The following is a 21,832-nucleotide window of genomic DNA, read 5'->3' on the forward strand; positions in this document are numbered from 1 at the left end:
ATGGCATCCTTCAAATCTCTCAGAAACAACTGTGCTCAAAGTTGATTTGCAATAGAAATCTAAATATAATATACTAAATAGAAATTGTCTCTTTTCTTTGCAACTAAGTAGTTTACTCAAGGAGCAATTAGGTATAAGAAAATCATAATATGCATTTTTAAATTTAGAATGTAATATTTTACAGTTATTGGAATATGAGACTGAATTGTTTAAACTACAGCATAATAATTCATTCCTACAGCATTCAGTGGCACTAGGCCTTTGGCCTCTTGCCTAACAATACACTAGACAAGAATTATTACATTGTAATTCACACCCTGTCACGCCTTATTGCTTAATTAAAGCATAACCCTTCATGACATGACAAGCAATTTGACTGTTACCATAATAGATTATTATCCCACATAACTTAGTTTAGTTTTACAAACCATTCTTTTTTTTTTTTCCTCTGTACATGCATTGAGAATTATCAGGACAATTAAACAGATGTGTCTTTACCTGTAAAGTGTGACTAGGTTTAGCAAGAAAAGCTAATAACATAAGGTTGTATTTTTTATTGGAACTATTACTTGAGTAAACTTGGGCACCTCTTTATCTTTTTTCATTTTGCTTTGGGAATTAAATCCAGCAATACTTTGTAAAACTCAGATTCAAGTTCTCAGATTAGGTTGCTGCCTATATTTTATTGTTGAGTTTAGCTACCTAAATTATAAAGTTAAATTATTTTGGTGAATTCTAATGTGGCGCTTAAGCAACAATGTGGCTGATGTTATGGTGTCTTTCAAATTCCAGACAAGGAAGTTGCCAGTTTAATTTTGTTGCAATACAAAAGTTAGCTACTCTGTGTGGAATATTATGTAATATGTAAAACATATTTTTCAGAAATAAATCTTTGAATCACTTTCTTACTAAGGTCCCTCCCTCTTCATGTTTCTCAGACAAACTTGGTATAATATAGAAAAGCTAATCTGCTGTTATTAAAACACATCTGATTATAACTAAAAATTGTCTAGGTGAAATTCTTCTTTTGCAAAAAGTCAATTACAAAGCCCATTGACTTAAACAAAACACTGCTCCATGAGATTAAATGGAAAAATGTGTCAACAGCTGTGAAAACATACTTGAATATTCCAGTTTGCATTCAAAATATTTTAATTACTAATTCATATTTTATTAATGCCTTCACATGTGCAATGCAACACAGCCATTTGGCTATGAATAATCCTTTGGTTTTCGCAACCACAAGTTCAAAATTAAAATACGTAAACATGGAACTCTGACGATTTGTGTGAGCAAAACCCTGGATTTCTTGAGAAGACATACAGGCAATGCATAAAACATGCATACGAAACAATTTAGCATGGGAATTATATATACCATACCTAATAGATGTCCTACCAGTTTCCTATAATATCAAGGTGCAATTTAATGAGGTTCCACTGAACTCCCTATGTCTTCAAGGTGACTGGGTTGTCCCTGGAACGCTCTCTGCTATAACTATAAAATGTCTATGATGTGACTGTGATATAACTGAAACAGCTGCAGTCTTTGATCATATGCTGGCAGTTTATGTACAGATGCAGAATGTGTAATAGGGCCACACTTTATTAACTTGACTGATGTTCTGTTATTTTACTGGTTCCAAAAGCCAAAGGAGACTAGGCTCCACCATGTTGCCCTGAGAATAAATAATTGTTGTAGCTATTCAAAATGAAATACCTATCATTAATGTCTAATTGATTACCAAAAGCAAGAGGCACACATTGGCCTCAGTTGATCTGTCATTTGCTAAGACCTTTAAAGCTGCTGTTACATCTAGAACTATTATTTTGAATTAACACAAAATACATTTTAACTACAGTTTAAAACCACTGCCAGCACTCTGAATGTATGCATACATTTCCTGTTAATAGCTATTTCTACATAGATACAGTCTAGTGAAACTTAGTGAGTTTTTATCATTTCTTAACTATAAAAACACACAAATTCTGAAGGCGTGATAATGAAGTTAGACCTTGACATGTTAGTAGCTGTATTATGTTGTACAAAAGCATCTTTGTTCTCCTTAGCAAGCTAAAACATCTTTTGTTTCTACCAAAATATTTAAACAATTCATCTTTATCAAAGCAGCCAAATTAGAGAGGAGATAGTATGCACTTTAATTTGGCTGTTTGAGGAAGGTAAATTGTACGTTCAGCAATTAAAATAAAAATTTACTTAAAACCTAGGTACTTTTCCTCATGCAATATGGAAATTCACAGTAAAATTATAAATTATAGGTACGTTTAAAAACTTGCAATGGGTTGGTTTGTTAATTTCATCTTTTTGTGAAATAGCTCTGTCCATTCTCATAGAAGATCTAGTAATAGTTTTACACTGATCCTAATAGTATGAAGTTATTCTAGATATGAAGAGCATATAAAATAGACACTTCTAATGATTTATTTTTTAGTTCCTACTTTTTTTCCCCTAGCCTCCTTTTACATACCTGTATTCTTAACTCTAAATTTAAAATTTTACTTTGTCCTTATATTTTTATTAGAAGAAATAAAAAAGCCTGAACTCTCAAGTCATTCTGTACCCATACTCTCAGTTGGCCTCCTTCTGTAATCTTGCACAGAAAATACACATTTTCAGAACCTTTTGGGCACAAAGGGGATGTTGCAAAATTATTGTACTGCTTTGATGGGATGGCTTTTTCTCTAGGACCTCCCTTACGTAATCCTTGCTTTAGTTTTTTTTTTCAATCCCTTTCTCTAAAGCCTTTATGCTTCAGCTGAGGGGTAAAACATCTCAAAAGTTAAAGAGAGCCTGGACCCCACAATACACATGCTTACATTTTTTTCCCCATGGATCCCTTAATCTAGATACAAACAGCTAAATCTGTTTCAATTCCAGTTTTAAGCATATGTCAGTAAGCATTTATACTTTAATCTTCTTCAGTATGGACATTCCCCAGGAAAGTCTAATTCCTCTAGCCCTCAAGCTTAACCCACCAGATTAAAATGCTGGCTCCTTCTTAGAATCCTAAAAGATCCTGAAATATGTCCAATTATTTTTTCCCCACATCTTGAATGCTTCCCATTTATAGAAACAAGCAAAGATACCAAGTAAATCTAAAATATAAACATTGAAATGCAACAGATTTCTTTCATGAAAATCTGATGTCTACTTTATGAGCTTCATTTTCACTTACATTTGTTATAAGCCACCAGAAATTAAAGCTGTAAATAAGGAATAAATAAGCTAAAGTATTCTAAGTTATCCAGTCAAAAAAAAACCCCAAAAACAAATATTGCCTGAACACTTTTTTTGAGAGTGAATATCTTCTTATTGTACCCTGGATAACTTTTAAAAACATAGATAAATCTTTAACTAGGCATATGTTTGGCCTCCTTTCCATTTTTTTCCCCCCTTGGCTGCTTCTTGTACTTCCTATATACCATTTGCAATGCAATTGTTCTGCCAAGTATCTCTGATACCTTCCAGCACTCTTTATTCCTTTTCATCTAACATGTTCTTCTCAGTACCTCTTTGTGGGCTTCAGCTCACATGAGTATACTGGACTTTATTCAATTAATTCATCTTAACTGACCCCAGAAAAATATGCAGTTAAATTAATCACAAAGAGAAGTTTATTACTGAAGTACTAAATTGCATCTAGAAAGAAAGAATCCCTTTAGAAATACTATAAAATCTCTGATACCAACTCTAGGTCAAAATTAAGAGAACATTTCCAGATAAGCTGCTACTCACCCATTGAAATATCTTAGTTTAATACCACACAGCCTCTGTTCAGAAAGCATATATTGCTAGGCAATGCTATTTGTGATGCAAAGCATTCCCCACTGACTTATAAGGTATCCTTGTTTTTTAATATTGAGTAGTGTACCATTATTCAACTGCATATGTATTAACAAAAGAACTATAATTTTCATAGTAAAACAAATCTTACATCTAAAATCTGAAGAGTTGACACCTATAGTTAAATTTTTTCCGTAGTTCTGCAAGATTTCCCCCCCCTCCACCCTCAGGAGAGTATAGATGGCTAAAAAATAACTGTTCTTATGTTCATCTCTTCTCCTACCTTTTCTGACGAGCTGGCTGCAGAAAAGTGTATAAATGGAAAGCTCAATTAGTGCAATTTTTGTATCCTTGGATGTCAATCATGACTGTTGAGAGGTGGGACTTTCAGGATCTCTGTGCATTAATTAAGAACTCATCTCAGAAGAGTAGTCATTACACCTAAGGACCAAAAATAAGTTTTAATTAGAGTCTAGAAGACAGTGTGCCATCTACTTATAAAATTAGTTCTTTAGTTAAAAATGAACAGCTATGGGACTTGGTTAGTAACAATGCAAAGGGCATAAATCTGCTGCATGCCCTTCAGAAAGCAGAAGTATTCTTGCCTTTGTAGGCCTGCCTGGAAAAACTGGAGAAGTTCTGTAGTACTGTGCACACCACTCAGATTTCAGTCAGGTTGTATGAACACCAACACGATGATTAGACCCTTGTGAAATTACTGCTGCTAGGCTGATGTTGAGTGAAGGCTGTAACACAGCTGACGCTGGATTGTATTCCCCTCTCCTAGCCCAGACCATCTCTGACTGCCTGTGCGAGAGGCAAACGCAGCAGAGGGGGAACAGGGGGTGTGCACAGTGCACAGGGCCATTCACCACTGACACAGCGCACAGGCAGCTCTGGCTGGCCCTGACATGGCAGGGCTCAACACAGCCTACAAACAAGCTGGGCTAACTGGTGTCAGCTGCCCAAGACATCTTGCCTCCTGGCATGACTTATCTGAGGACAATCAAATATTCTGCCTAAGATTCTCTAGGGAAATAAGGTGTAAATAATTGATTATATAATTTATAAATTAGTGGTAGCAAAACAAATTTTAAGAGCTGGTCAGGAAAATAAATATGTCAGTTTATAATTCAAGCATGAAAAGGGGTAAAACTTATTTTTTCTTTAAGTTTACATTCCAGAGAACTAGAAAAAAAACGTTGTTTGGCTATGGCTGAAATAAGAAATATAATGTATCAATAAAAATATCAAAACAGCACTCAGACTTGTCTAGGAAGGATTTGACAAGACAAAAAGAATCAAGCTCCAGTGTGAAAATAAAGAAAGAAAAACAGTCATAAAATGGTTGTAAAAAATCAGTGCTACAAATACTGCAGTTTCTTGAAGAACACAATTTAACATAAACTTAAAATTATAGAAGTAATAAGAATAATAATTATAAAGGTTATCGCATAGAAAAAGAGTGGAATGGGAACACATGTCAAAAGGAGAATCAGATTTACTATGCATCCAGGAATAGTAGAACAAGTGTTATGACCTTCTTCATTGCTTTTATGCTTCATGGTCTTTTACAAGACTATGAGTAAATACATTTAGGAGACACATACTTTTCTGAAACATTTGTTTGATAAACACATACTATAAATTTCCAATCTAATCAGCATACCTGAGGAGTAATGAAAAACAGCACTGAATTTAACAGCAAAAAAAGCAGTAGCTACTGCTGCTAGGTAGTTAAATTACTTTAACCTAAATAACAGTGAATGATAAAATTAACATTATAGTAAGGGAGCAATCAGTCTTTTAAAGACATTCAGAAAAATGTGGACAATTTAAGCTGATGTCATTCTGAAAAAAATATGCTAATTCCATTAATAAATATTTTTAATATTTTGCTCCCAAATGAAATTCCATAATATTTTTAAAGCAATATTTCTGGCAAATTTTTTTCAGCTAAAAATTGTTTTCTAGAGAATAGGCACAGAAACACTCTCCATAATGTATTGACTTGGAATATTACTGTATTTTCTGGTAGATTTCAGTGGGCTTCTTCAGGTTATCAGATAGGCTGGCAGTACACACCAATACACTCTTGAGTGTGTTAAATCTGAAACTTGCTACTTAAAAGTTCAACCTTCTTTCTTTAAAACAGAGTATATGCTACTGCTATGGATATATGTGTACTACAAAATCTGGTATTTACTTCTCTGTAGGTCTAAGTTATTTTTCACATGATAACAGATTTCAGGAAAGGCCATGTTTAATATTGACTGGCACCATGGGGAGGTTATTTTAAATGAAAAGAAAAAGGAATTTATCCAGAGCTTGTCACTTGTATGCTCTGAAGTCCCAAATCTTGCTATCTGGAGTTTCCAGTTAGTAACATGTAACACATTTCTTGTCAGCTGCTTCTCTTGATTAAGAAGACAGAGATAATAGATACACTAGACTCCAGAAGAGACAGAGAACCTTTGTTCCTCTGTACAATTATATAAATTTTTATAATGGTTTGATTTGTTGTTATTCATAAGGGACAATGCCAAGAGCTGAAGCAAAGGACTAGCAAAGTACAGATTGCATGTTAGCAGCATGGTGCCTTCTCAGTCCTTCATGTTTCCAAGTTTGCCTCTTCTAAACTCCTACTCCAATACACTATTTTGGAAGCCAGCCATAAAAGAGGCTAACTCAGACAATAAAATCTGAGTGATCTACTGAACTGTGACTGAGATTTGTGACCTGCCTTAAACTGAATCAGATTCAACTACAAGACTTCTTACAAGCAGCTCTCACCAAGAGCCTGGCAGAATGTCAACACAGTTGTACTAAATATTCGACACAAAACTTGCTGAGAACCACATGGTATCATGCATTGTCATGAAAGTAACTTAAAGCTGGATTAATTCACAGGAAAAGAACAACAAAAAGTAGCAATTAGAAAATGTTTCTTACAGTGGAGAATGTTATATAGCATTTAAATTACATTGAACAGAATATCAAAAAGAAGAATAATACTAAAATTACTTCAGGTACCCTCCTGGACAACTTTGAATCCTTCACTGAAGTTCGAAAGTTTGATCCCTTGTCGAAAATTTCCCCTGTGGTCAAAAAAGAAAGGGAAAGGCACTTCCAGATATCAGGCTGGACTTTAAAGAGCTTCGACCTTTATGCTTGTAGTGGGAGTGTTGAGCACAGACTTGGACATGTTGGTAAGTACTTGTATTTACTTAATCTACATCCTACAGTTTGATTTTCAGCAGTGTCTAGAAAATAAACTTCAGGGCAGCATTGAACATTTACCTACGTATTTAGATGCTACCAGAGATACGGGCAGGGATTTCACAGTTTCTGTAACACCAGGCAAATCCTGATGGGCAGTACTGTGCAGAGGTCCTTATTCCTATTGATCAGTGCCTTTCCCGCTCCCTACCACAAAACTTAAACAAAAAAGTAATAATTTTTCCTATTTATACTGAATTGTAGTTATTGTCTCATATTGTTAATACTTCAGTCTTTGGGAAAAAAATAATTTTATCCTGCTTTACCAGTTTTATTTTTCTTTCCTCAAAAAGAGATGAGAAAAATGAAAATAGTTTGATTAATTTATCACCATAGATGTGTTCTTTCTTCCAGTTAAACTAACATTTTAAGAAAATTTCTGAGACTCCTATAAAAAATAAACCTCAGAGTGTGATCAAAGCCAAGAAGCCTACAGCATACATTCTTAGCTTTCAATCCAGAAAGACTATGGGGTTGGAACTGGAGGACCACAGTTTATTCTTTGCTAACTGATGAAACATTTAACTGCTTAGTCTTGAAAAATAATAAGAATCTGAAATTCAAGCTGAATATCAATGTGTTCACAGAAGGGGTGGAGATAAGCCAATAAACATATATATAGCTTTTAACCTTATGGAATATGTCTTATCTTCAGTAGTTTCTGGCTGAAACTGTAGTGACAACAGAAAAATATTTATGTAAGAACTATACAGAAGTGTGCAAGAAGGCACTGGAAAATATAGAAGTATAAAGAAAAATGAATTAAAATTTCACTGAAAAGAAGTAGCAAAATTTATTAGAAGTAGCAAAACAAGCAGAGAGAGATTTCTCCATGGCCAGCACTGTCAACAGATCCAGGCCTCTTCCTGAAATCCATCCATTTATCACACAGCATTGGAGTCACTTTGAAAACTATTCCATTGTAGTCAGCAACACCCAAATTGCAAATGGAAGTTATAAATCAGACAGCAGTACCACAATGTTTTCTACTGTCAAGACAAAACCACTGCTGACTAATGAATAAGAGAAGAGTTTGCTTTAAATTAAGATACACCTGTATGTGATAACTTGGGTTTCAGCATTTTGCTGCCTCATTATGGTACACAATTAACTTTTTTATTTGTTAAATTTTCCTTATCTCAATTTCTGTGTTAGTTCACAGGACCACAAAATTTTCCTTTTCTTCATTATTGATTGGGAAATTTTTGATTGCTGTTAATTGTATTCTTACATTTTTAAAAACTGGAGAAGTTCAGAACATCATGGTGTCTTCATTATAATACAAAAATGTTTATTAATTTTGGGGAATGTGAGAGGCAACATTTTAAAAATATTTTCGGTTCTTTAATTGAGCTGATAACACTACAGCTTGTTGGTTAAAACTTTGTGAGAAAAAAAAAAATCATCACAGATAAAATATAATACAGGAATTCCAAGATATAATAAGACAAGATTAGAAGAACTACTAATTGCAAAATTTCTGGCTGATTTCAGCTTGACTAACGGGTTTCTTTCATTTGTTGGAATTCTGTGATCAAAAACGGTACCAAAATGTTAACAAAAATCTCACAAGAAGAAAGGGATTAAGGCAGCACTGGCAAAATGATGCCAGAGTGATACTGAGAATGAGACATGGTTGTGTAGAAACAACTAAGGTAAAAAAGGAAGAACCTGAGCTTGCCTAAATTTGAGAGAATAATATGTTTTAAGCAACGTTATGCTTGTACTGAGTCATGCTGCCATGTTCATAGAAGGGTCTGGGTGGGAAGGGACATGAAAATCCACCTAGCTCAAACCATGGGCAGGGACACCTTGTTGGCATCCCTTCCATTTGGAGACAGAAGTTAGGATCTGGATCTGCTCTTTTAAGCTGTCTCTTTAACGGATACTGGGGTAGTTGAAGTGCCCATGAGAACCAAGCCTCCTGAACACAGGACTGCTCCTCTCTGTCTGTAAAGGGCCTCATACATGTGGTCAGGTGGCCTGTAGCAGACCCTCACTATAATGTCACCTGTCCCTGCACTCGCTTTATCCTGAGCTGGAAGCTTTTGGCTGACTCCTCATCCACCCCCAGGCAGAACTCCATGCATTCCAGCTGGTCATTGACAGAGAAGGAAACACCACCACCTCCTGGCCTCCCATATCTGTTCTTCCTAAAGAGTCTATATCCTTCCATTCCAACATTGCAGTGACAGAATCCACCCCACCACATTTCTGTGATGTCAGTAAGATCGTATGTCTCCAGGCATGCACATCTAAATCCTCATCTATTACTCACGCTACTTGGTCTTCTATAGAGGCATCTAAATTGTGCCCCCAATGAAGTCAACTTATTGCTGAAGTGGCTGGAATTCCTTTGTGCAGATCTTCATGTGCTCTCCTGTTGGCCTGTGATACCTCTGCAGGCTTCTGGGCATCTATTGCTGGCAACTAGCATCAAACTGGCAGGAGTGGAATGGATTAAAATCCCCCTTCCCTGGAAAGTTTCAATTAAAGTCTTCATCATCTTGTCAAAGCAATGAATGAAGATGCTGTTGTCCTCCTCTGATAGATGAGCTCCATCAGCCTCCAGCAGACCAGGTTTCTCAAAGTGAGTCCCATGGTGTAATGGATAAACCCCTGGCTGTGCCACCATTTGTCAATTCACTGGAGTCAGCCATTCCTTTCAAACCCCTTTCCTCTGACTAGCAGGATTGATGAAAAACCTACCTGCGTTCCAGAGTCCCTTACTGCAGCTTCCCAGACTCTAATCCTTCTTGATGCTCCTCAGACTGCTTTGGCTGCATCCCTGGTGCCCACGTGAAACCACAGCAGTGGACAGCAGCCAGGAGTCAGTACGTGGCTTTGCAGTCTCTCAGCATCGTCCCTGACACGAGCTGCAGGCGAGCAGCACACCAGCCTGCCTAACGGGTGCCTCCATAGCGCTCAGAAGAGTCACCTACTGTTTACTACCTGTGGCCTCTTAGCTGCACTGGTTGTGGCACAGGGAGCATGTTGGACTGCATTATTCAGCCCCAGCAGGTCTCCTGAGGTGATGGGTTTTTCCTCTTCAGTTTGCAGAGCAGTGAATGGGTTCTGTAAGGGCACCTCAGGCTTCAAGGAAGTCTCTTCTTCCTGCTGGTCCTTGCCATTGCAAGCTTTCCTTCTCATGTATTACTGGCCCCCCTTCCTGCAGTGTGTGTGCTGTGGGGGATGTTTTCAGCTGTTTGGCTGCAGGCTTTGGGTTCCCTGCAGACTGTACTTGGAAACAGCTATTTAACTCCTTCTCAGCCTCCCTGATGTTATATAGCCTTATCGCCACCTCCTGCAGCTCAGCCACCTGCATGTTTCACTGACCTGGGCAAGTGAACCTATTGTGATCAACCTTTCCTGTACTTGTGATGTGTTTCTGACAGGAAGGGATAACACATGTCTTTTTAGGGAGATACTCTTTGTAACTTTGATCTTTGTCACAGAACCTTACAGAAATGTGTCACTGAGACAAAATCAAAGTTTACAGTTGGGCTCACCAGGTTCACCCTATCAGAAAAGGGAGCAGTGTCCTAGTATCAAGACTAAGAACAGTAAAGTGAAAGAAGAAATGGCAGCATAGTCTATCTGAAGAAAACACTTGTAAAGGTTATATAAAGGATGAATCGATTGACATGAAACTGGAGCAAGAATTTGAGAGCATGGCTTCAGTCTGAAGTTAGGTCAACTGCCATATTCAATCCTGCCAAAGTGTTGGTAAGGTTTGTTGCTTGAAATAGAAGCCTGCAAGACAGACTGGGGAAGAGACCACAGGTGCAGCTTGCCCCTGTACTGTCATAACAATAAATAAGGTTATCTGTCATGATCAAACCATCTGGAGAAGTCCTTTATACTGCACTGAATAGATGTTACACATTTATTTAAGGTTAGAAAGAGTGCTTAAAACAGCACTGATTTGCAAGGAATAGTCTACATCCTATGATTAAAGGCAGTATCACTGTAAATGCACAGGCAAAAATTGTAAGAAGAATTTTAAGAGCATTTTGATAATAATGATTTATATGTGATGATACCTAAGTTTAAAAAAGAAAAACAGACGACTGTTTGCAATGCTATATTCTTCAGCAGTCTAGAACTGAAAGCAGTGATCCAGACATCAGTGTCTGGGTATTTATTCCTTTTTAGAAAAGTTATTTAAATGAGAAGTTGTTTTCATCATCATATATCAAGTCAGATTGTAAGAAAAATTATCTAGCCTGCAAGTAACAAATTCACAAAACCCAACACCAAATCTCTTTCTTGCTAGTAAGGTATACACTCAAGCTTTGCAATTCAGGGTATATATGAAAATCCAGCTAATCATGGGATTACCTACAGGACAAAATTAATTACAGATAAAAGAACAGGATCTAGATTGAGCTGTAGCCTTGACCTACCCTCCTTTTTCTGCTATAGAACGCAAAAGCTGCGTTAAAGGATGTATTTTTTCAGAAATCTGAATGATCATTATGCTTTTCCACTGCTATCTCTGTGATGTAGTGCATGCTTGGCATGCTCCCTAAACATCATAACAGGAAAATAAACAACAGGTATAATTTCTTTCCTGAGAAGCAGACAGGTAGATTGAGAAATATTATGTACTATGCTGACAGTCTACAGTGTGTGCAAGTGAAACTGAAATTAATTCCAGTTCCTTTGTTTTCTCCCTTACGACCTCTCTTCTGACAGACTCAAAATCCCCTCAACTTCACACATATAGGAGGGACCACAACACATTTGGTACTCTGAGAAAAATCTGCCTGTTATCTGTTCTCCACATTAAGTCTACTTCACTGCGAAAAGCTCCTCTATCAGCATTTCTGTCTACAATCATAAGGTTGCTACAGCCTCAACTATAAAGTTACAAGAGTAGCTCTTTCTATAGCTATCAGTTCTTTTCCCAATAAACTTAGCACGTTTCTCTGCAACACCATCTTTTTGTGGGCTGCAACATATGGGACTTAATAACATAACATCAGATTGCAATTTTTAGCCTAGCCTCTCCTGTTCTACACAAAATAAAAGTGGCGGCTGCCTACCTTCAATGACCCTTATAGACAAGGGCACCTTGTCAGAGATTGTTTTGTAACAGATAAGCAAAACAAATATGATGTCTCCAAACATAAACACATCTTACCCCCTTAAATTTAAGCATGCAGTTTAACACAGCTTAACTTACCAAAGATATTAAACCTGAAAAGGTTCCCTGGCTTTACAATCAGAAAGACCAAGCAGGGCTACCACAGCTTTTCTATGCTACTATTTAGCACCTCTGAATCAAGTCACCAGCTGTTGGAGCTTTGCCTCAACAATGGTAAACCAGAGAAGAGTAGCAAATTATCACTTCCCCTCTTGGGCTAGCTGGCTGATACCTTAAGGAGAAGAAAGTAAAGGCCTCATTAAAGTTGCTTTTCTTGGTGAAGAAAAGCAAGTTAGGGTAGGGTAATACCCTCAGAGTGTTTGCAGATAGCAAAAAGAAAAAAAAAAACAACAAAAAACCCCAACAACCCACCACACCTTGCAATAGGGCCAATGTAATGATCTCTCTGGATCACTGGGATGTTGGGGAAGACGTCAGCATCTTTTTCTGATGATCACCAACTGATTTAACTGATTCATGAAAAATGAACCGGTACTTAGGAGACTTTTCTAAGTTGCAAGCTGCAATTCAGAGTTTAAAGTTTCTTTGCATCTATGAGGGGGCATATACCATCTCCCTTTCTGAGTCACATCTATCTCTCATACACACTCTTTCTGGAATCTCTGAAAATTCTCCCCTTTTTAGCTAATTTTTTTTCCATTTGAGTATTGAAACTGAGAAAAAAATTAATTTTTTTAGTGTGTACAGTTGTACATGCCACTTTTACTGACTACCTTTATAATTAGTCTAGGTAATGCTGATTAAATCCCCTTTGAGTCTTGAAAAAATACCTTAATTGAAATAATTTACTAAAATTAAGTTTCGATTGAGTTTTTTTTTCTCCTCTCTTCTGCTTGAACTAGGCACTGAAGGAACTTGAAGACTATTGGCATATAGCCGTCCCGCAGTGCTGTGTTCTCCTCTGGCTGCAGGAATATCCTGTAGCAAAACACAACTCATTCCTTTACGGGGTAGGCTGAAACATTTGGGTGAAGTTGTTGCTACTATCCTCTACTCATGCACGTTAATGCCACAAAGTTTGGGAGTAATATTTCATTGGCAAACTAGTAGCAAACTTCATGCTTAAAAAAATTGTTTTCAAATTACTTCTAATCATAAATATTCTTTGTTTACTTCCTATTGTTGATAAATGTGGTCACAGTCTAAAGTCAAATTGGTACTATGTTACCTTTCTGTCTTTGTAGCATCAGCACTTAGTAGGGAAGAGTTTTCTGAAGGCTTGGAAAAGCAGAAAAAAAATGTCATCAACCAAAGTTTGCAAAAGTGTTCAAGTTGAACCTGGCAGTAATTTTTATGGCAGTTGACCCAGCTGTTGACAGTCAAGTACTACACTTCTGGTTCAGAGGCCACCCCAGCTTTATGAACCATGAAAAAGGACAAAATCACTACAATTTCTGTTGCAAAGCAATCACGTAAATGGAATATATTCACTCAATTTGTTGTCATAACACTGCAAGAATCCTATTGTCATTATATTGCAAAGGATCCATATTGCTAGAGTCTCGTACCTCCTTGATGTTTCTCGTAGGCAGCTCCTCTAAGCACTGACTCTTCCTTGTCCTCACAGTAGTCAACTGACTCCAGTTCCCCTCAACCAGCCAATCCACTCTTTTTAACATGCTTCATATTGGCTACAGCTGTGGCCTGTTAAAGTCAGGCCTGTTCCTAATCTTTAATAATTAACCCAGCTGCAACTCTAGGGGGTAAGATTACCTTCTATACTACCTTTATTTACTTATATTCTATCCCCCTACATTGAACGTCAGTGTTTCTTTCCAATATGCTGTTTCTGTATAGACCTCTGTGTTTAGATAATGCAGTAAAACATCTAGTTTACTCTTCAGATTTAAAATAAAGGAATCTGAATAATGATGGTGATACTGTCCTTTTAGCCAAGTAATGATCTGCAAAAGTATCTCCTTCTCATCATTAGAGACAAATTGGTAAACTGTCTTATAAGAAAGTTGATATAAAAATAGCCTCATAGGGTGTTCAGTTAGACTAAAGCAGCATCCTTTTGTACCACAAGAGTTATACAATGTTCAGCTTTCTATTTACATCAGTTAAAGGTGTAAGGCAGTACAAAAATAATGAAACTATAGCTCTGATTCCCTATGCGCTGTAGGAAGTGTGCTGATGTTTTTTTGTGTGCACGACACTGCTTCTGCTTACTGTATGTAACTAAGTAAAAGTGTTAACCATACTAAACTTTCTGTTGATAATTCCAACAGGCTGGCTTGATTTCTACTTTAAAATATCTATGCACATATTTGTTATTACACTTGTCTTATTCAATCATTATCTAAGTCAACAGAGAGATCTTCATCAAGACAGCTTGTATTTATCACACTTCATGTACTTAAATTGTATGTCACCCTGTTAAATAAAGTCCAAGGAAATTCTTGATTGATACTGAAGCTAACCATATGGTTATCTAGCAAGTCAGCAGAGACTAAATTCATTACTAAAATCAATTTTATGTAATTATTATTAACTAGTATTGGTTAAATGCTTGTTTTCTGTTGTCTTTGGTTGGGTTAAAACAGCAATGATAATTTAGTGGTCACTGTTTGTAATATAACCAAAACCCACTAATGTGTGAAAAAGGGCACAAATCTCAAAACAGTTCAGAGAGCTTGTTTTCTGACAGCTAGACTGAAATAAAATATGATTATGACATTATGTAATCATGTATCTTTTAATGAAACTCTAAGAAGTGAAACCGAGCCTTTCCTTATGTGCTGCCCCTTTCCACCAGAATAAGGATAAGGGTAGGGAAAAAAATAAACCTAGTATTTTTCCCAACACCAGCCAACCACTTTCAGTCTCTTTTTTCTTTTGTGGGAACAGGAAAAGCTCAAACCAAACTAAAAATAATTGCAAGAAGTATTACTACAGTTGTAAAAGCAAACCCTGAGTAATGAGATTTTTGTTTCTTGGGTATCTGCATTTTATTATATTCCATATTTGTGTGATCCTATACTGTTTTTCCCAAAACTCTTCTGTCACTGAGCAAGGATGTGCTCTGGGCATAAATAGGGATCACTTCTTGAAGGGTGCTGTTAGTCATTAGACCCCTCTCAGATTTCTGGCAGAAGTTGCAAAATGTGAAATAAAGAAAGCAGATGCTATCAGAAGGACTTGTCCATTAATTAAACTTTTGCTATGTAGAAGTGGATTCTAGATCCTGTCATAGACTTCTTACAGGGTACTGCACATCCCCTAAAATGTATTCTCAAAGTTGATACTAAGTGATGTATTCCCTGTTTCTGGGTCTGTGGAGCTGGCTTGAAATTTTGTTCCCCATTTAAAAAATAATGAAGATTCACAACTTCAAACATTTCCATGGTTGTAATATTAAGCTGTGTCAAGAACTTAGACCTATAGGATTCTGATTTTCTGCACAAATAGGGCTCAGCATCATAAATTGTGTATGCAGATAATTGGATTCTTTTACTTTAGTCCCTATGACTACTTGACACAGAATTTTAGGCATAGCCTTAAAATAGTGTAGCTTCCTGGACTTCTGAAGAGTTTAACTTCAAGCTAGGCACTCAAAATTCTCAAATATTTCTATCTGCGAAGTAGCTAAAAGGGAAGCATTAACTTTTCACTAGCTTGTGTATGGATAGACAGACTCGAGACTGACCTGTAGATCAAGATGGAGTGTATGTGCTGCCAACAAAAGAGCACAAGAGCATGATGTAGGTACTGAAGTGTCAATCTCTTATGAGGCCAGTATCCTGTGCAATGCCATTGGAATCACAGTAGAGGTGACAAGAGCACATTCATAAAACCATAGTGGACTTGGGAACTTCTATGCACTGCACTTTCTGGAATAAGTGAAAACAATCTATATTAGGATTCCTTGTAAATCAGTCATTTTTCTTCTGAGTCTTTGACCCAGCCCCATCCATCTGCCCTGGCTCCTGTGACATTATACATAATAATCTCCTGCCCCACAGGTGGGGTTTGAAATTAAATTGTTAGCCATGAGTGGAACTCCTACAATAGTGACGAGTATTATGTAAAAGCTCAGAGGGTAACAACTATATAGTCCAAAAATGCCTTGGAACACACTTTGTGCCAGGGTGATTGAAAAAGCTATTTGGTCATCCCTGCCTGCTCCTTTGGTTTGAACTAGGGATGATTTGGAAAAAAAGAAGGAATCATGTAGCTGAAGATTGTAGCATTTGATATATAAAAATCACCTAGTTTAAATTTACATGGTCAAATTTAATTCTACTATTTGTAACTCCTGATTACTTGATTTTGGAACTTTGAAGTTTTGTTATTGCAGCTGTTTTCACTCTGCTGGCAAATCTGTACATAGTTCTATATGTTTTGGCTCCCATTAAACCTATGCAACAAGAAAGAAGAAAGTAGAAATCTCCTACTCTTCCTATGTTCTCAAAAGCTGTACAAGAACAAAAAAAACCCAAACCCATAACCCTCCCCCACACAAAAATCTGAGATTTTGATAAATATTTTTTATATCTTTGAGAACTGGCAGTGGTGCTTTATCAGTCAAACACCTAACAAGTTTTTAATCACTAGTCAATGTAGTTCAAATGCATATGTCAGGTCCCACTTGAGCTGATACACTGTCAGCATCTGGTTGGCATCACTGAATAAAACTGGGTATCATGCAGATTTGAGAGTTATTTGATGGTCAAAAATCTGATATATTATTTTTAAAATGGACATAACACTTCAGGGCTTTGGAATCAACTTGTTAAATTGGCTAAAAATTAATAAGAAGTCAGAGTTCTGTCAGGTTTCTCTTCTTGCCCTGCATACCATGAGGATATTGGGGCACAATGAGTATAATATTGTCCCTATAAAGAGTTCAAAACACATTGGGCAGTGCTGCTTATATTCAAAGCTCACCCAGAAGAGGCGTTTTTGTACTGCATGTTCTGGCTGTATTGGCTGTCATGAAAACAGGAGGTCACTTACACCTCATTAAGGATTCTGTCTCTAAAAATATTTAATCTGCAAATAAATGTATTAAATTTATCAATGATCGGATTTATTTACTAAAACACCTTTATGGAAGCCATAATAAATCCTTTTCTTCAAGCACGTTCAGTCACTTTTGCAAGAATGATACTTTTGTATTGCCCACCTAATTGCTAAGTGATACCCACCACAGGAGAATCTCTTGTACAATGGCAGCTAAGGTGATACTCTTCTTGCCTTTCGTAACTATTTGAGGTTTTTCAGGTTGTACTGAGAAGGACTACAAGGATATTCAGTACAGAATGTTACAAGATGGAAAGGTACAGAATCAAAGACTTGCCTGCAGGCACCAATGCCCCTTGTTACAGCTGTTCTTTCTACTTGCACAATTAGGATACTTGTTTGAGCCTGATAAGATTTCAGTATACATCATGGTATTTCTATTTTTTATTTATATTCTGTGACAGGGTATAAATCCATATGGAAAGCATAGGGCTAATTGCTTCATGTCCTAAAATGAAAAAGCTTGTTGATGTCTCTTGTGATAAAACTTGTGCATTGAAATTTCCCCTTATATAGGGGAAATATATGTATAGTTAAAGTCATGAGAGAGGATGTTGCTAGGATCTTATGGCATAGAAAGCATATTACTTTCTTTAAGTGCTCTCTAAAAAAAAATCATTTTAAGGTAGAAAAGGATAACAACAATAATGTTGAACTTTGAAGAGATTCACATTAATGTTAAACTTTCTCACCCTTACAAAGAGCTAAATCTGTATAAAATAAAACAAGACTTTGTTCTACATATAGTAGTTTTCAGTTATCTGAAAATACATGTTCTAGTAGCATGTTCAAAAAAAAGAATATAACTGACATTAAGTTTCTGTTAAAAGAATTCTGTCAAGGTAAAGAAGAAAGAAAACTAAAGAAGCTGTACATCATTGGTATGTGGTATAATTAGCTGTGGCAGGTCTTTAATTGTCATAGACAGGATGACAGAAGCTACTTATGACAGTTTTGTGGACTATTTATATACCAAAGTCATTATGACCCCTGAGCTTCTTTAAAAAAATGAAATTTCACTAATGAATTTTCAATTTTTAGGCAGAAAGCATATCTTAAAGCAATTTTGAACAAAGTCTGTGATGTGTAAGTGAACTAAAACTACCTAAAAGAAAGCTGAGAAATCCCTTTAGGAGAGGAAACACCACAGTAATATAGAATAAGCTATGATAGTACCTGGTGTTTGTGCTTCTCTGTATGCAGGAGCTGTGATGGAAAAAGGGGGATTTCTGCTGAAAAGAAAAAAGAAGTGGTTCAAAAAGTAACTGAACGTGGGAAAATGGTAAAGAAATTTACTGTTACTACAGTTTGATAGTTGCCTAAGATGGTTTATGTTTCCAAGTAATAAATTTATCCAGATGAGCTTGGAATCTTTGGAAATAGGCAGTAAAAGCAATGTGTGAACATTAGAGGATGTGTCAGAAAGATTCCTGAAATTGGCTGTAAAGATTTTTAATTCTGTTTAAGTAGCTCATATGTACAACATGCACCAGGTATGTTTCTATAAAGAGACAGCCAGGATGCACAGAAGAGACAAGGATAACATGAAAAATATGAGCATACTTCTTTGAACCTCAGAGACTGGGATGCAGAAAAGAAAGCAGTGTTGGCAGGGAGAAATGGATTATGCCAGGGGAAGGCAAGATCCAAATGCCACTATTCTTTTTTGAGCCACACACAGCTTCAATGGGAAACAAACTCCAGAAAAACAGATTATACTATGGAAGAAAGCAGAGGTATGAACAAAAGTGAACTAAAAGAACTGTGAAAACCTATGGAAGAACCAGAAAGCAAGAAGTTGTAACTCCTGCAGATTTCAGAGATAAGATCTTTTATTGAGATAAAATCTTCATTACCTAAGGGGAGAATCTGAAAGCAATGCCACACACAGGGTGAATATTCCAGAGTCTTTTGATCTTTCAGACACTTTTACAAAGAAAACTTTGATAAGCTCTTGATGTCCTAGCCAAAGATGTTACCACAAACTCTGAAATAACGAAAACAATTTTATAATCTATAGTTTACAGAGATAAAAGCCATACAGTTTTTTACAGTAATATATTTGCACATATACTTACTTCTCAGATTATTCTTGTGCTTCTTAGATGTGATCCAGCAAGATAACCAACAAAATAATTATAAGAATGCTGGTGCCTGCATAAATTCCTATTTACTTAGAAGTCAGCAGGCTACCTCCAAATTTAAATTTACGCATCCCTGAACACATGATGTGTGTCGAGGGATCAGAATCAAATTAAAGCTCTAAGTCACAGTATCAGAAATGGCTATACAAGCCAAGGCTGTTTATCCACCAAAGTTAGGAAAGATATTTGCTAATAATCCAAAACTGAAAGAAACAGTGAAAAAAAATTAGTTTGGGGGGAAAAGAAAATTTACATCATGTTGTATCATTTGCTGATGGAAACCTATTTATTCTATAATGATGATATTTATACAGTGGTTTTTTACTTCTATGGTTGTCTTTTTTATAGGCTTTAAATGAATAAAATAGTCTTTGCCACTACAGTACAGTAAAAGCTCCTTACATCATTACAGCCCTTAGAGAAATCTGATAGAAAAAGTAGTTATGCACTTTCTGTTTTATTTACAGTATAATTAAAGTAATTATTAGAGTTTTTACAGTAGTACACCTTTTATAATTTCATAGCTGAAGTGAGATCTGGGATAAATAATAGCTATCTAGTGCACTTACTGGAGACATTATTTACTTTTAGAAGCTATTGATTACCTTATAATTCACAAAAGAAGCAAAACCACAAACTCGCTTGCAAAGGACATCAATAAAGACTCTAAATAAATATTAGGTCCAGGTAGAGGCTCAGTGGGTATTTTTTAATATAATACTATTAATACATGTTTACAAATGCATATGCAAACCACTTGATTTTTAAAATACCATTGTTACAACCATTTATATCTGTTTTTCATTTTTAAATAGACTAGGTAACTTCTCCCTCAATGAACTTCTTTGTATGTGTTTTTAACAACAAAAAGTAATTTCGTATGTACTTGCATTAGAATAATAATTTTTAACACCTTCACTTTGTTTTTTCTGATATTACTTTATCTCTGCAGGTCACACAAACCTGACTGTTTTTCAGTTGAGTCAACATGTCCTTAGCATGAATCAAAACCCTATATGACTGCAGTAAAATAACTCAAATTTTTAGAGACAAACCAAGGCACAAAGTTCTTCACTGTCTGCCAGTAACTTACAGAGCACTTGCCATTGACAGTTCATGATTCTAAGAGTTATCAAACTAGAATAAAGAAAGAGCTGCAGTATTTCCCTACTCCTGGGGATCTAATGCAACAAAATCATTCATATAGCACTGGTAGGCCATTATACTCTAAAAAGCTTAACATTCCACCTGGTAAATAAAAAAGTGAGATTTTTATAGAGGATGTTTTTTACTTTTAAACTGAATTTTCCTGAACATGAAAATTCCAGATGTTCTTTTGGTTGCATAGAGGGGGAAAAAAAAGTGGATGAAAAAAGAATCATGAGTCTTTTTTCACTTTCCCTGTAGAAATTATTTCATACACTAAACTGTAATGCTTCTCCAAATACTTATTAAAATCTTTGATTGTAGCATCTAGTGAAAATAGAAATAGAATGTTCCTCATATGGTTCCCCTTTAAAACAAATGTAGCTACTAACATTTAATAGACAAAATGTTTATGTGTTTTTTAGAAATTCTAGATAATGAGTATACTACTTTTATTTTGAACAGGTGATATTGAACAATTAAAAAAGGGATTTATGCTTCTGAATTTCTGAATCAAAACCACAAGAACATATTAACCTTGAAATATCTTTTTCCATCTACTATTTCCATCAACACTGTGGTCATCATTTCCTTCTGTGGACCATACCCATAAAATTTCCTATTTGGAGTAAAGCAAACTGATTTTCTACCCAAAATGTGTTCAAAACCAGAAGTCTTGAGAGAAATTGCATGGTCTTCTGCAGTTCTTTGAACATAACCAGAAAAGGTTGCAGTTCAAGGATTCATTTTGCAGGTCCTTGACAATTCACAGCACATATTTTTATCTTTTTTTTTTTGAAGAGTGCCAAGGAGTCTTAAGTGTCAAAAAATGAGTTTTAGTTTGATCTGGAGTACTTATAAGTCCTTATTTTAATATAATTATAAAGAACAAATTTTATTATTTTTTCCCTGCATTTACTAATTAGTAGAAGTCCAGTAAACAAGATTATGTTTGTTAATTTATGCCCTATCTTTCTTTTTCATGGCCATCAGTCTAGATATGGTCGCAGCAGTACAATCAGTAAATTCAAAGCTAGGATTTCAGTTGTAGATTACAGAAGTTTCTGAATGGCATCTCTGACACTAGTGTAGCACTAGGTACATGCAGCCACTTCTTTCAGCCTCAGCAAATACCAAACTGTCTCTGTTTAAATTTTTCTTTCTCTTTTGCTATGGTTTTCTGAAAAAGATTTAGATGGACAACAAAAATACAGTAAAATACTGCACAAACGTAGTTCCTACTGAAACACATGGTTCTCCAAAT

General features: G+C 35.9%; 1 protein-coding gene across 29 annotated transcripts in view; it reads right to left on the reverse strand.

The window, feature by feature from the left end:
- TENM3 (teneurin transmembrane protein 3) overlaps positions 1–21,832 on the reverse strand; it is a 1,296,489-nt gene that overhangs the window by 602,349 nt on the left and 672,308 nt on the right. For 27 of the 29 annotated variants that reach the window (XM_064710586.1, XM_064710592.1, XM_064710587.1 and 24 more), the window contains one exon: positions 4,088–4,245. The exons of the other annotated variants lie outside the window; for them this stretch is intronic. The gene's annotated coding sequence lies outside the window, so the exon portion shown is untranslated. The remainder of the gene's footprint in view (positions 1–4,087; positions 4,246–21,832) is intronic. 29 annotated transcript variants of the gene reach the window in all.

The sequence above is a fragment of the Zonotrichia leucophrys genome, chromosome 4 (genome assembly GCF_028769735.1).
Source record: "Zonotrichia leucophrys gambelii isolate GWCS_2022_RI chromosome 4, RI_Zleu_2.0, whole genome shotgun sequence".
Lineage (NCBI taxonomy): Eukaryota > Metazoa > Chordata > Aves > Passeriformes > Passerellidae > Zonotrichia > Zonotrichia leucophrys.